Consider the following 17,042-nt stretch of genomic DNA (forward strand, 5'->3'; position numbering starts at 1 on the left):
GTTTTCTCCTTAGGGGTGCAAACCCGGAAGGTGTTTGATCTGACCTAGCTGGGGAGGCTCATGACCTCCAAAAAGATGTGCTATGCCTTGCAGAATTCAGCTATAAGGCATGAAAACATGTTCGTGCTTCTTTCTGTTTCTCTGCAGCAGACACCAGCCTGGCTTGCGGCCTCAACTCACACGCAGAGAACAGCAGCAGAAAATAATAATTCTGTTCTGCAGAGGCAGCAGTGCAATGATCTTGCTTTGAATGTCACCTCACACATCAGCTACTTTTTTGCCTCTCATGCATGGAAGTACTTACACTCCCCAGAGCGGCAGAAATTTTTTTGCCAGCTCTTGTGGACCCATCTGTTTGAGCCAAATGAGCTTTCAGGCGGTAAAGGTGTCTAAAAAGGTAGACAAGAAAGGCCACCCAGGAGTTTTCAGATCTCAAGTGAGACATCTCTCCAGCTTGGGTGCCAATAGAATGGAAATTATGGCCAATTCAGGGCAACTTCTCCTTCCCCTATGAATGCATAGTAATGGGATTCCTGCTGTCCCGGGGGAAAAAGGATGATTTGGGATCAGTAGTGACACTGGTGTACAGGACACTGTATAGGAGAAAATGCAGATGTTTCAGAGGGTTACCTCATGCTCTTCTGTCCCACCAGGGCTGTGTGGCCACAGTGACCAAGAGTAAAAGAAAAAAAAATGAGTAATTTGATTTAGAATGGCAGCTAGGGCAGGAGTTACACTATTGTGCACATAAATTTGCTGGTGGTTATTCCTCCAAAATGATATTTATATAGTGGGTCTAGAAAAATTTTAGCGGGGGTCTGGAAGATAGAAGTGGGGGTCCTGCACTACTATAGCTTTATGGCATGAGTCTGGCTGTTTTGGAGCACCAGTGGGACTTCATGAGTAAAGCCCCTCCTGGGAGAGATATTAATCCAGTCTGCCAAGGACTATATGAACTTCTGTGATGTGGAAACTGTGAACAGGGTGGCAGCATGCTATTCAAGAGAATGCCCTACACAGAGAGCAGAGGCACTGAGGCAGTTCCCTTGCACCTAAAGGGTTCAGGGTGTCATGGGGCTCCATCATTTTTTGTCTATCCCAAGGTGATCAGCCACTACTTAATCCATTTTCCCGTCTCATCGTCATGTAAATTAAATGTGGCATGTTTCTGTAAGAGGCTATTAGACTGCTAAGGCAAGTATTTTTTATTTGATTGGATTAAGTAAGTATACATAGACTTCAGATTCCAAATGTGCTTTCCATTTTATTTACAGCCCATATATAGAAAAAACCTGATGGACCATAATCAGAAATGAACAGAAGCCTCTTAAAATATAAAGCAGCATTCTCATTAGGGTTGATATAATAAGGTCAATAACTTGGGAATAGTGCTACTGTGTCAGTATTTCTTTATACTTCTCAGGCGTTCATAAATCTCTAATAAAAAAGCAATTGTCTCAGAATGAAAAAGCAGTGGGCACAATTTTATATGAAATTAGTTAAGCATTGGTTTTAATTTGAAATATTTTTTGGTGTTTTCCACTGCTGGTTTGCTCATCCTTGACAAAAAAGACAAATAGTTACATTTATAAAATAATCCTGAGGAGGTAAAAGGCTCTCATTCGAGCTCAGCTGTTCAAATTTAGACTCCTCTGAGCTGTGCATTTTCCCTCCCACTGTCATGCTGGGAGGCAGCAGGAGGGAAGCCTTGGAAGGAAGGATTGTCTTCCCTGCCTCGACTGCTTGTCGCAGTGCACGTGGGTCAGGGCCCTTTGCTTGCACCTGACCTCCAAGCATTTTGTTTCTGCTGAGAAAATGCCTTCAACATCTGTGTGCCTGCCAATGGACATATGTAAAACCGGTAGTGTGCTGGTGATGGCGTGCTATTTCATAGCCAAGCTGAGCTCCAGCCCTCCAGGTGGGCACTGTGTTGCCTGTTCTGCTGGTAGGACACATCTGGACAGTTGAGGCCATCCCCACACGACCACGCAGAAGACCGGTACGGGTTGTGTGAAAATATAAAACAGTAGTGGAAGCAAAGGGAGAGGAAAAAGGATGGAAACAGTGCATTCGTGTTTTCGTTTCAAAGCATAATGCTGTTAGGGTACTAAATATAGGGTAGTAAAGACACAGATGGCGTAGAGATGTTTTCAAAACTGTGTGCTCAACGTATCTTGAGCTAAATGGGCATAACTGAAAATGATACAGCTCAATGGTGTGCACCTTCAGACACCAGAATGCCTTCTAAAATTTGGCCTTAAGTATTTAACATCTAAATTGTAAAACTTGGACACTTTTAAGAATTTCAGCTTTCATATTCTTTGTCTACTTAGGCATTTCTGGATATTTATTCGTAGGTATAATTAAAGTACAGGAAACTGGCAGGTAATTCTCTAATTGGAATGTTATGATTTTGTATTTTCTAAAATGATTTTTAAGAATTATAAAACTGTGCTGGACTTCATGGGCTGTAGTTCATCAAGAGCATTGAAATAACACATAATGTTAATTAAGTCAATCAAATGCTTATTAGTGTGTTTTACAGGTAGAGTAATTTCAGTGGGTTTGACTTTATTAAAAAAAAATGGATGTATTTTTATTGTGACATGAGAAGCTACAATAAATTAATGGTTATGTTTCTCAGCTCATTAAAAAGGTAGCAGCTTGATATTGCATTGTTACTGCTGATTATTTCTACAGTGAGAAAATGTATGGCTATTCCTTGCAGGCAGTAATGATAGATAATAATTGGTTTTAAAGATGCCACCAGAAAACCCCAGCAAATGGAGGAAGTGAAGCAGTTCCAGCATGACCAAATGAAATAAAATATACTACATATTGCTATGTATTATAAAACTACTCCTGGTAGCTGAATGCCTGCTTAATACCACAAAAATAAAAAAAAAAAGTTTTTTCAATACTTAGCAAAAAGTCAGCATATGTTTTCATTTGATATATAATTGCATATGACAATAACGTACAGGAAAGTGAACCGGTATCTGGCAGTTGGGTTAGATTTGCACAGATACTATATTCAGACACTGTGAAAAAAAACTATTATTGTCTTACAAGGTTATTTAGAACTCAGCTAAAACCAAGATTCAGTGGAACATTTGCACTATCCAAAAAGAATGGTGCATAATTCTGCAGAAATGAGGAGGAATGCCGCCAGAAAGAGAATTGCTACTTCAAGTCTAACTACATTTGCTTGTTTTTCCTGTGATCATGTTTAATCCAATGTAAGGAAGGTATTGTATTTGCTGAGGTGTCTTTGGAAAATTACAGTTCTATTTCTTATGGAAAACAAGGTTTGTTTTACGGTGGACTGTACCCGGATATTGCTTTATTAACTGAATTTTACTTTCTGCAGTATATTAATTCCATTTGTTCATCATTCTTCCCTCCACATCTGTGTTGCTGTGGGAGCTCTGAGAAAATGTGTAGAGAAGGAGTGCTGCTGGCTGTCATGTGGGGCTACAGTGGGATGGTATTTGGCTTTAAAAAAAAAAAGAAACAATTCCAGAGATTCTTGTAGAATAGGTCAGGGTTCATACCTTGTAAGCTAAATAAAATAAAAGTAACCAGACAAAGCCATTATATTGTGGAATAAGAGATCCCCAAGGGTTGTTACACAAGTTTAACAACTAAGTCTGTCATTATATCACTAAAATGCCTTGCCAGATTAGGCTGAACAACCATTCTGAACCTAAAGACAGTCTGTGGTAGCTCTCTCAGGACCCCTTCAGTGTTGCTGTGAAAACAGAAGTATGGAAGTTGAACATCATAGGCTAGATCCTGTGAGAGAAGAAGGTAGGTAGCCTTTTAGAGCACTGAACGGATGTGCTCCTCCAGGGTAAGAGAGGCGAATGCGTCACCCCATGATTACTGTGGGAAATGTTTCCCCTCCAAAGCCATACCCCTAGGTACCAGAAAATACCACTCTGTTCTTCCAAGGACCTGCACCCTATAGTCTTTGTACCAAGGGCCTTAATTCAGTTGTAGAAGAAGGGTTAGAGCTTCTATGACTTGGCAGCGGATGGTCACGGTGTTGGCTATGCCTGTCCTCCAGCTGCTGCTGTCACAGGCTGGCCTCCCAGCAGAGAGCCCCTATCCCTGCTGCGCTGAAGCACTGCCTTTTGAATTGGGATGGTGAAGATACCAGCACCTGCACCCTTCTGCCCTGGCAAAGGGTTGGCAACCTCTAGGAGAGGGCAGGAGTAAACAGTTTTCTTAGATTACAGCTAAATCAGCTAAAAATTCACTGTCAGAGCCCTACCTACACAGCAGTGGCAGTGGTCAGATTTGATACCTAAAGGAACCTAGACGTGCAGATCCATTTCAGATCCAACTTTCTAGAAAATGTCCTTTGCTGTGTCAGTTCTCAATTTTTTCTCATTAACTTCACTCTTAACACCAAGATTTTCAAATTCTTCTACATTAATTTGAGATCCTAGGTATTGAAATCAGGCTTCAAAAGATGTGAGCAGGTCTGGATATGTTCTGAATACCACTAAGTCCTACTAAATTAGTCCGAGCCAAAGTCACTTATTTTGAAGGCAGAGTTTAGTTTTATGTGTCAAGACGTTGTATCCAGAAGGTTTTCAAAATAACTTCTGGATGAATAATGTCGGGTTCACCTCCTTTCATTTTCCCCTTCCAATAAAGGTTCACTGGACATTTATTTTGTCATGATTACAGAAAGTAGAGCAAAATTGCATGTTTTCTATCTCGGGAAGTCTTGACACTTCTAATGGGAAGTTGCTTGGGAAAATAATGGCCATCTAAAAAGCCTGATAAGCTGGGAAATGTCAGACAGCCATTCATTTCTTCCCATTTTTAATATAGACCTACAGTGAAATACTTAACTCGAATCACTATCATTTCATTGTTTTAGAGCATAGTATGACATAAGTAGCCAGAAATATCTTGATATCTAGGTGCAATAGATAAAATATCTAACAAGACCTTTTTCTAGAACTGATGTATAGAAACTCCATTAAGACCTTCCTACAGATCTTTTCCATGCAGTGCATGCTGTCAATACACCTTTTAAATAGCTTTGCCTCACAAAAAACACAAAGCTATACTGATATACAACAAACTGTCTTTGTTATAGACTAAAACAATTGCATCCAAAGTGGTAACTATCACACCTTCCCATTACTTTTCTCTCCCATCTTTACCAATTCTAGTGCAATAGTGGGCATAATCCTGGCAATTTAAAGGAAGAAGCAGTTTCACTGAAATCATAGCTTTCACTGCGTAATTGCAATCTCTAATTGCATAAATGCAGCCTATTTGTTTGCACTGTTCACTTAGGCAAGTATACCAACTAAGGCATTTGATTCCTAGTCACACAGTTGACATTTTCTAAGACATTTGTGGTGAAACTGTCTCTTTCCACAGTAGTTTTTAACACACTGGGATCTTGATTACAGTTGGGGTTTCTGGCTGCTGATGTAATGCAGAGAGTAGTAATGACCTCACCTCCAAGAAAGGACAAATGAAGAACTATCAGATAAAATAAATTAAAGATGAAGAAGAGGACTGAATTTGGTTGGAGAGTCATCATCTTTGGAGGGATATTTTCTTTCTTTTCTTTATTGTGAATCTCTCTTGGTGTTGTCTGTACTGTATGTACAGTCTCATGTGACTTGGTGCTTTTCCTTTTGAAATCAATAACCATTCAAATTATGTGGCACTTAACCCAATATATTTTTCCCTGTGCGTGAGGAAACGAATATATTTACATGTTCTTGAGTTGTTTTACCACATAAGCTATATTGGCATATGTACACAAAACAACCAAAATTAAAGATTAGCTTTGAATTGTGTAAAAGACCAAGGATTATGTAATGACTGCTTGTTGGAAATGAGGGTTGTCAAACTCATTGTCATGATAATTAATCTGTTGTTCAGTCTTCTAAATAATATTAGTTAGAAATCGTGACATTCAAGGGAATTGCTTATGATAATAAGCAGTCAGCATCTAGTGACCAATATTTCCATGCTCCGGCACTTACAATTTAAGTTCTCCAAATAGACAAAAAGTTTAATATTTTTAAAAGAAAAGGAATAAAAAGCCTTAAAATTGAATATTTAACCTGTTCTGTCTGCAGAGGTCTTTTGCTGGGTAGCTGGTTTGAAACATAGCATATTACAGCACCCAGTCACAGTTTTTCACTTCTGCAACATCTCCCTTGAGGAGGTTTCATAGTATTTTGTGAATGTAGGGAAAGTTCCCCTTGTTACCAGAGGCAGACATGTGTCAAATCTATTGTACTAATTATGAAATCAAAGTTCCATTTACATTTTCAGTCCTTTTAGAAAGCAGAGTTGAAAGACACTTTCAGGCATTACACCTGCCTGTTGGTGACACTGACAAATAGTAAGTTTTTACAGTTGAATCATAATCTTTAAAAATGTTTTCCCAGCTTCATTGTTCCTCAGGGAAGGGCTTACGTGAACAAGAGAAATAGTAATACTAGGAGAGAGCAAGGGAATACTGACTACACACAAACTGCTGTCTAATGCACTATTAAATAAACTGAAAAGATGGGGGAAGAAACTGTTTTCTGTAATTCTTTTCATTACAAGGTTTAAGGAATTCTTTAATAGAGACAGACAAATTTCTCATTCAGGATAATGTGATTTTTCTTGCACTCTCTGAACCACGTCTGTCTTGGTTTAACCCCAGCCAGCAACTAAGCCCCACACAGCTGCTTGCTCACTCCTCACCGGTGGGATGGGGAGAGAATCGGAAGACTAAAAGTGAGAAAACTGGGTAGAGATAAAGACAGTTTAACAGATAAAGCAAAAGCTGCGCACACAAGCAAAGCAAAACACGGAATTCATTCCCCACTGCCCATGGGCAGGCAGGTGTTCAGCCATCTCCAGGACAGCAGGGCTCCATCACGCCTAACGGGGACTTGGGAAGACAAACGCCATCACTCCGAACGTCCCCCCTTCCTTCTTCTTCCCCCAGCTTTATATACTGAGCATGACATCATATGGTCTGGGGTATCCCTTGGGTCAGTGGGGTCAGCTGTCCCGGCTGTGTCCCCTCCAACTCCTTGTGCCCCCCCAGCCTCCTCGCTGGTGGGGTGGGTGAGAAGCAGAAAAGGCCTTGGCTCTGGGTGTGAGCACCGCTCAGCAGTAACGAAAACATCCCTGTGTTATCAGCACTGTTTCCAGCACAAATCCAAAACATAGCCCCATACTAGCTGCTATGAAGAGATTTAACTCTGTCCCAGCCAAAACCAACACAACCTCTTGGTCTGTTTGGCAGGTATTTCCCACGTGGTCCAGAGCAGGATCCAAAACTCTAGTCCGGCAGAAGCTTTCCCTTCCTTCACAAGGTTATGAGGAGCCTAAGGACAGCGTGGTGAGGACCTCCTTCTGTCCCTCCCCAAAAGCCATGCACTTGTGTCCTTCAGAGCCCAAAGCTCAGCCTTATTTGAAGCTGGCCTTTTGCAGTTTAAGTGGTGCAGGCACCGCCGCGTGCCAGCACGGTGTCCTTAATGGATGCGCCACAGAAAGAGAGTGACTCCATTAAACCGAAGTACAGCCTTTTAATTCCCTTTGGTCCTGAGCGCTCACTTATCACTATCTCACAGCATCCTACATCCAAATCAAACCTGCCAGCTGCTTGGAGCTCTAGTTGTATTTAATTTAGTTAGTTAAAGCGGCACCTCGACTTTTCCCTCCCAACCACAGACAGGTTCCTTTCAAGCTATGCTGAGTGGGCGTTTTCTCTCCTGACATGAAAGGCCAGCCAATTTGTAAGGGGGGAAATTAAATTTAGGACACTTAGTTCATATGAGAGGAAGGAAAATAGAGCAGGGGGGTGAGACAGGGGTATAACATTTATAATGTGCCTTCAACACACACACACACACATGCACGCACACTTGCAGAAGCAGTAAAAATACTAGATCAAAAACAGGTAGTAATTCTTGAACAATTGGTAATACTGGGAATATTTCCACAATAGGCAGTTCTGTGTCTATTGCTAAGACTTCATCAGTTTTACCAGTTCTTTTTTTTTCCCCACGGAGAAAGAAAAATCAGATTTCCTTCTACCCCTGGAAATCCACCAAAGCCCTAAACCAAAATATTTTACCATGAATATGGGTGATCTGAATTCAAATTTTTATGTGCTCAAAGTTCCTTTTTGATTTTGAGCCAGTCACTCAGCAGTTACCACTTACAGTGCTCCAGTCCTCCATCTGTGAAACAGGACTAGATCATTTTCTTTTAGGTCTCCATTTATTGTAGTTCACTGAGGAACCCTCTGAAGCACGGATTGGCCATGGATATACGCAGCACCTATCAAAATTAACTCTGAGGTCTGTTTTCCTTTCAGTCTGCTTGAATCCCCTTAATACCAGTCTCTACAGAACTGTGACCCTGAAGCAGGATTATAAAAGAGGATTTGACTGTGGGAAGGAATAAGAGTGGATATGTAAATGTTAGAAGATACCAAGTGATGTTCAGCAGGAGGGCAGACATGCGCTGCATGCCTTAGGAAAGACAGACAAGAGTCCTGCTGAAGTTTTACCTTCCAAGATCTGTTGCCTAGAGAATGACGCATTTGCAGAGAGTGGATGTATGTAGCTTGTACTTATGCAGTAGAACAAGCCTGTTTTGGCACACAAACTTTCTGGTGGTGGAGACAGCACTGTTGTGGAGGCTTTTGCATCACCAACTTTTCTGGAAGCCCTGAAGTGAAATACAGTAATTCAGATTCACATGTATATTCATTGTATTGGTGTTCGTCACAAATGGGAAATGTGTTTCCCTTGGTGAATTTAGACTCAATACTTGCTTTTTATCTTTTTGAAGATAACAAGTTCATTCACATCCTCTCCCCCATCCCATGCCCTCCTGCCCTGGAGCATTGGCTGTCTCCAGAAGCAAGAAGGGAACAGGTTCATCCTGGACAACCACTCCTTGCCCTGTTAGCTGAGACTGACAATAAGGAAAAAATATTTTTTCCAAAAGGGAAGAGCAGAGGGGCTGCTTAATCTTTTTCCTAAAGAAAGCAGAGGTCTCTTGGCATCTACTGACAAATCCTTAAGCACAACTATTGCAGTATTAGCTGCTACAATCAGCAACCAGGTCCTCTTGCACACAGTGTCATCCATACACCCTTAGGAGATGATTCTTGTATTAAGATCCTACTGTCTACGCAAACCAAATTGAATGACAAACAGATTTTGGAATTTGAGTGAGTTAGGTCTGTCCTCTTTATTCCTATGGCTGTGTCCTGAGTTTAACTGATTAGATTAGAGGTTCCCTATGGGACTTCAGGATAAACAGCTTTGTATTACTTAAAGTTCACAGAATTCAATCTGCTGTTTTGATATACGAGGTCAGAAAATATTAAAAAGATTACACACACAAATACAGTGTTTGATGCGGATTGTTCCTTTCCCCATGATTGATTTGCCATGGTGTCTTGTAATTTATTCATGCAAGGGAGCTGTGATGGATGATGTAAATTATTTTGTTTTTCCCTTTTGACTTAAATAATAATTGCCAATATCTTAGCACAATATGGAAATACGGAGATGAGACTTGGCAAAGTGTTGCAAAGTTACTTTTTTTTTTCTTTAAGGCAACAGCAATTATAAGTGTGAGTTCATTATTCAGAAAGAATGTGTTTCTTAAAGAGAGTGAAAATGTCACAGTTTAAGAACATCACCTGAATGCTGAGGCAATGCTGTCAGATGCACATCAAAATAAAAGATGATCAAATGGAGATATCTTTTTTTTTTTGAGCCAGTGGTCCTTTTTTCAAACCTTAACTCACTGCAAGAGATACAAAATTAATAGGTTCTGAAGATGAAAATGTAGGTTCTGGCATAGAAGTAAGCATTTTGTAAAGCTGCCTCTTATGCATGTCTCTAGGGATGGAAGCTTAGAAATACAAATTGGAACTGGAAAACGGAATGTAAAACAGCCTGAGACAACTGAGCTGGACGTTGTGGAGCTGCATCCATCTCCAGTATAAATCACTGTATTTTAGTGAACCTATATTTGTCTTCATTGTTATCTTGGTTTTAAAGAATTGTTTTCCGACACAATCTTGTATGATGTATAAACCGTCCAAACGGTTTACCAGAAAGATCGTGGGAGTGTACGCTCAGGCAGAAGTCTCTCATACAGAACTTGTCATCCTGGTCAGGGATGACCAGGCTTACTGACTGTGTGAGATGTATCCCAGCACCTTCATATTTAACAGGTAGCAGAGGTTCCCCAGATGTCCCATGGCTGGATTGTGTGAGGACACTAGACCGAGTGTTCACGGAGGTAGCACAGGCAGTGAGGTCTCAGCAATGCCTGGTAGCCACCAGCAGCCAGGGACTCTGGTCACCTAGCACAGCTCTGCTGCCAGCTATGCAATGTAGCCCTGACACATGAGCCTAACTTGAACATGGATGTGCTGATAAATCTGAACAGATTGACTGTTTTGATGAAAACAGGACAAAAAAAGGCAGGAAGTGGAAAAAAGGAAGCAGAGGGCTCTGAGGTAACTTGCGTGGCCTCAGTGAAGAGCTGCAAATCTGAATCCTCATCCCCTGATGTCCAGTGTCCCACGCTGCATGCCAGTTTTCTTTCCTCATTGTACTGGAGAACTTGAGTCTCCCCAGAGTACTGGTGGAAAGCTGTGAGGGAGCTCATCTTCCTTTTGCTGCTTTAGACCTTGCCCTCTGGAATATATCTATTTATAGACTACACATCTAATTTCAAGTTTTAATCTACATGCCCAGTCATGCTTCATGAGACATCAGTCTCTCAAGCGCATGAAATTCTCATCCATAATTCTCACTGTTTGGATTATATACCGCGGACAGGCCTCTGCGTAGGATGATACAGTGGCTCTGTTCCTGTTCATGCAGAATCACAAGGCAGGAGAAGGGTCATGGTGATAAGATGCTTTTGGTGAATGTGCCTGCCCAGAGCCCGTTCCCACATCTTCTGTTTTCTGCTGTGACTGCCAGGTACCACCAGGAGGGGAAGGACCTTTTACAGCGTTGTGCTTTTGTCGGTGTGGCCCCTTGATGAAAGGGGCTGATGCTAGGTCACTGCAAGAAATAACTTTCTCTGTTGGGATATTGTGTTCAGAGCGAGTGCTTGCAAGGACTATAGACTGACCAAGAGGGCAGAATTCAAATAGTCTCTTTCCTGGCTGAGGCAATGCTTCCAGTACACAAAAGGCAGTGGTGTGTCTATATCAGAAGCAGCTGTCTGCCAGCAGTACAAAGGGCATTGTTCCTGCTGTTTCCCATGGAAAAAAGGCACACGTATGGGAATCAGAGGATGTGATTAAAAAAAAGAGGAGATAGCCAGGAGCTGATGGGAAGTGGCAAAACCCTTCATGTACTTTCTCTTCCTGTGATGCCTAAATTCGTCGCCTCAGATACAGAAAGTGCTCCTTCGGCAAGCCAAGGATCAGAAGATCAGATTCAAGTATGAAAATGAAAAATTGCATGTTTGATGTCTGGTTCCTCTGTGCCATGGAAACATGAGACTTTCAAATAAAAATCCACCAAAAATAGGTGAGCTAGCAATGCATTAGAAAGTGTGAAACCACCAATTATTCTGGTAAACCTGTTCTTACACTGCTCGTGCAGATAATGTGCACGTGCTTTTACAGTAATAAGCATATCCCATGGATTTCTGTATTACCTGCAAAGCACTCAGGCTGATTAGGACCAAGTTTAATTTGGTCCTAATCAGCTCCAGGCAAGTGGACCGCGAAATTAGCTTGACACATTAATTTTGTGTTCTATGGTAGGTAGCCCTGCCCAATTTGCCTGACTGCGCTAGGCCAATTTTATAAGTCATTCTATATATGCATGAATATATATATATATAAAAAAAGAATTTCAGTTGTCTCAAACACAGGTGCCATGATGTAAGATGTTCCACTTTTACTTTGGACTACAGGCAATCCCTCTTGGGCCTCACATTTAAAGCATCACACTTTCTTATAGTTCCAGTTTGCTGATGGTGCTAATGTTTAGTGACAGTTACTCAGTACTAATGATCACCTTTGGGGATTTTCAGAGTGCTTGCCTCTTGCTGGCCATTGGTGAAATGTAATCAATAAATCTGCCAGCCGGGCTTTTCCCCTTGCCTTTCCTATTGGAGTTAAATGAACATCACAGTAACAGATTTGTGATGGAGTTCCCTTGCCATCCAGTGCCATTCCGTACAGGAGTAATGCTGGCTTAACTGATCTGTGAAGCGTACCGTAAAATTATAAATACATGGAAGAAAACAGATGAGTAATACTTATATTAACATTGTTCTTGACTGGAAAGAAGGAGGAAAGTTAAAAATTGTTTAAAATTTTGTTCTGTTTGGTTGTCACTTTATTCCTCACGAAGTGCTCCTATCAGCTTTTCTTTTTCTAACTCACGTCTGTATCGGCATGAAGGACCATTCCCTATTTTTCTTTTCTGACAAGTTGTTCCAAACATTTTTTTCTTTCCAATTTAAAGTGGTGTCTTACTTACTGTACTTTACATTCAATAACTGCTTTTAAACATTTTTTCATTGTTGTTCACCAGACAAAAGTTACTTGTGTTTTCTCTGTGGGGAACAGAGGATGTCGTTATGTAATTTATCAGTATTATCAATTAAGAGTTAATAATATTTCAGCTGAAAAATTACATTTTTTTATTTTAAACCACTGTCCTTAGTACAGTGACGTTATTTTCTGTTTATGATTGTAGGAGTAATTTCTCTTGTCTTTCCATCTGTCTGAGGCAGTATTCAAATAAGTGCTAAATGTTTTCCATGGAGTTGAGAGTACTGTGCTTTAGACAGAGGTAGAGCAAGATCTTGCAAAGTACCATGAGAAACTTGCATGGAAAGTTAAAGTTTTCTTCAAATTTTTGTGCTAGTTTAAGGAGAACTGCTTGTGGAAGACAGGGGTCTGTCCTCATGTGCTCAGAAGTAGTATAATTCCAGAGCTGCTCGTGTTTGTGTTACAGGGCTGTGGGGCAATGGCTAAAAGCATCTTGTGTGATAGCAAGTGAGTGGGTGTTTCTGAATGCTTATAACATTGTCACAGAGTGAAAGCCCCCAGGCCTTTCAAAAACAATGGTGGCTTTTGTAAGACAACAGGGAGAAAAAAAATCAGAATAGCAGACCATTGATTCGTCTCCCTTCTGCTTCTTTGCTTTGCCGGTGGGAAAGCATGGAATTTATATCCTTCTGTAGCTCATTAAGCTTTTCTGAGGGTTGACAGTTTAAAAGCTGAAATCTGGAACTAAATGGTTACAATAATTACAGTCTGAATGTGGTCTAAAATAGCTACACCTGAGGAAGTCGTGAATTAAGAAAAGACGAGTCCTCTCATGGCAGTCACCTCCTTATCTTGGCTGGCTGCCTACCATTTTCTTGGTTATATCCTGGGCAACCAAAAGACAGTTGGCTCAAGCGCTTGTTCTTCCTGTCAATAACTTTTCTAGTGCAAGTCCTCTGAACACCTTTTCCTTTGACAGCAGTGGCAGAGGAGCGCGGGAGCCGCTGCCATGGCCAAGCTTCATGGGCTACCAGTGCGGCTGAGGCCGTGCCGTGTGGGTCCGGATGGGTGCAGGTCTGTGGCCGGGAGACCTTCTCTTCGGCTACTCTGCAAGTGCTGCTGTTTTTCTCCGGCTTCAGGAGCCAACTCTCACAGTGACTGTCTTGTTTGGTACGTGGGTTTGAGGCACCAGAGAGAAACCGCAGTGTCAGAGCTGTGGCAGAAGAGTAGGAGGCAGGGGCTAACAGGTTACATTCCCCTGAGCTTGCTATAAATATATTTGGAGTTTCAATAACTCTTAGTTACATCATATAAATGACTCACACTCTGCCTTAGTCCTCGTAGGATGAGGGTCAATTTTTTGGCCAATTAAGAAAAGTAAATGCTCTCAACTTGCAGATGAACTGCCGTTTCCTGGATTTCATTAGTTGTGCTGAGTAGGGAAAGGAAAGCAAGTGCAAGGGAGACAAAAGCGGATCGGTTTGTGCTGTTTTATGGTCTTCTAATCTGGTGGTGCCCCAACTCCTACAAAGTCAAACTGAATAATCTTGAAGATTTAGGCCTATTTTGACATAATTTTCTTATAAAAGCAACTATTGTAATTCTGCCAATAAAAATGTTTTAGATCCCACGCCTTTTTGAACATGTTAATCATAAATTTAATGCATTTTTCTTAAGCCAAAGGTAACCAAATACTGAACCTGAAAATGGCATATGTGTAATGAAGTATTTCAGAAACAGAACTTGGGAATAGGCTACGAACATATGCACGTACGAAATGTGCAACACCTACGTTTGTGTTCTGTATCACTCCTCATATATGAGTTCTGTCACACGCATGTGAATAACTAGCATATGGCTTTCAAAAATTACTCCTGTGGATGCTCTTAAAATACCTCTCACAAGAAGTGATTTCCCCTCTTCTGAGGAAAACTTCCATAATTTTTCTCCCCATGTGCACTGGTATTTTAATAGTTTTTCATCAACGTGTTTGTTGTCCAAACAGGCTAGTGCACAGAGGCTTCTCAGTCCCCAAAAAAGCAAGAAGAAAAGCTCCCATGAGCCCAACCCAGGCACTAACTGGGTGCTGCAATTTACTGTGGGGAGGAGCTGCTGTCTCCACAAAGGCAAAAGGATCCTGGGGGGGTTAAACTCCAAAGTCAGTGGGGTTACGTCTTCTCAGAGCCTCCTTCTCCTCCTCTGTTTGTGACATCAAGGAATTTTCCTACTCCACAAGGGCAGAGGGAAGAGAGGATGAGATTTTAAAAGCCCAGTGAGATAAACGTTTCTGAGGTTATTCCCATTGCTGCATCCCACCATGAAGTCTTTAAGGAAACCACGGCAGCATCACTCTGAGACGACAACCCATGACCAACCCTGCCTGCTCCTCTTTGCTCCCACCTCAACCTTCACCCCTGCCTCGGCCATGCCAGAGATCTGGCAGAGGGGCTGTCCTGTAATCTGAATAATTAACATGGTCCAGGTTAAAAACACACCTCCAAGAAAAGAAGAGAAGTTATATTTAACTCAGAGCTGTGATTAGAGCAGAGCCTGCCATGGGGACAGCAGCGTGAGGGGGGGACGGTGAGCCATGCTGTGGGGAGAGGTGAGGATGGGAGAGCGTTTGTGGGAAGGGCTTCAGCTGGGCTTGTCCCTGGGACCCTCGCCCTCTGAAATGCCAGCGAAAGAAACAGTAAGCAGCACGTGGTTTCTGCTTTGACACAAAAGTGTTCCTTTTTAACAATCATGATAAATTACTCAAAAAGTAAGACTTCCGACCAGACCTAAATCCTTTGTGTGATGCAACATTGCTGTGCATCAGGGAAGAGCTTTAGGTGGGACAGTGCAGTGCTACTGCCCCACGAGCATCACCCTCTGCAGCAGGCTCAGTGACTCGGTAGGAAACATGCCGGGCACACACACCTCCAGGTAGACGTGTCCTTGTGATCCTCCCGGCATAACCGTTAGGAAAGTAAACACTCGCTGCTGGGCTTGGGATGTTTCCGAGCAATGAGGAGCAACTGCAGGAGGCTTGGCTGCAGGTGTGTGATAGGCAGGTCCGTTAGGGTGCTCTTTTCTGTTTTGTCATGTGTGGGTTTTGGTAAGTGCGGAGGGTTGTGTTGCCAGCACTTCTAAGAGGGCATAATGAGAGAAAAGTCAGTTGCTCACAGGAGTAAGCAGCACGTCCGATAGAAAATACTAACGGGATCAGGCCCTGGCGCTAAAAAATTCTCATTAAAAGGTTTTCATTTTTTATCACTTCCATTCAGCCCTGTTACCCCTGTTCGATAACTAACACTATTGACTTAAGCTGAGTAAAGATTACACGTGAATGCAATGACTGATGGATTAGGCCACGACATGTGAGATGTATTTTCTTTTTCCAGAGCACTTTGCTTTGGTCTCTTTATAGATGACAATTATAGCATTTGTGCAGGCTGATAACACTACAGTGCTGCAAATACTAAATTAAATATTTGCTCTGCGTTTTTTCCCCATTTTCAGTAATTGCATGCATGCCAATGTATTTTGAATCCAGTCCAACATTTTTTGTACTGTATCTTTCAGAAATGTAGCAATTATAAGCCATTAAAATGAAACAATTTATGAAATGCAGATGCCAATTTATAACATAAATCAGTGCTTGTATTCTATTACTGAATTGACATTTATTAGTAATTAATGATTAGAGCAGGCATTCTTTCAAGCCATCCACCATTACACAGGGCTAAATCATGTTGCTAAGGGGTAACTGTAAGTTATGAAACTGCATAGATGCACACCTTGGGGGAACCACAGGGAGACTGGGAATTTTGAGTGGGGTTTCCCATATGGAGAGGGCACAGACTTTCTGCAGAAAACAAAGATTGTCCACGGGTGCAGGAAGTGCTTGAACCAGGCTGGAGCATATTTCTGTACAGACCCAAGTGCATATAGGTGCCTACTTATTCCTGTGGATGTCTGCATAGGGGCAGGACGTAGCCTGGACTACATGATACAGAAAATATGCATAAGAAAATAATTTGCTATGGGCTATTGCTGTTTTAACATGGGTGTTGCATATTTCCATGTTAACATAAGAGATATTTCCATATGCTCTACAATTTATTCACAGTTATCCATCCTGAGGCCATCTGCCCAGACCTTAAAGGATAGATATGGAAGCAAAGAATGATTTGGCCTGTTCTGAGAGAGCATTCTGTATGGGAACTCACTTTGTATATACATGCCTGTGTTGTTAACAGAAAAGCCAGTTTCACTGTAATCTGACAGCCACTGAGAGAGAAACTGTTATCTGCCCATCCTGGGAGGGCTGATAACACCAATCTTCGTAGCATCTAAAAATCTGTGCTGAGGGATAAGGAAAGAAATTAACACACTTAGAAAAGAAAATCATTGCAAGATACTAACATGTAAATCAGCTTTCATTAATATGAACCCTGTTCTTCTGGGATGTAAATCTAGAACCTCCCTATCTCCTTTGTCTGACCAAATCACTTTG

This window comes from Haliaeetus leucocephalus, unplaced genomic scaffold (genome assembly GCF_000737465.1).
Source record: "Haliaeetus leucocephalus isolate CR32 unplaced genomic scaffold, Haliaeetus_leucocephalus-4.0 Scaffold0, whole genome shotgun sequence".
In the NCBI taxonomy this organism is placed as follows: Eukaryota; Metazoa; Chordata; class Aves; order Accipitriformes; family Accipitridae; genus Haliaeetus; species Haliaeetus leucocephalus.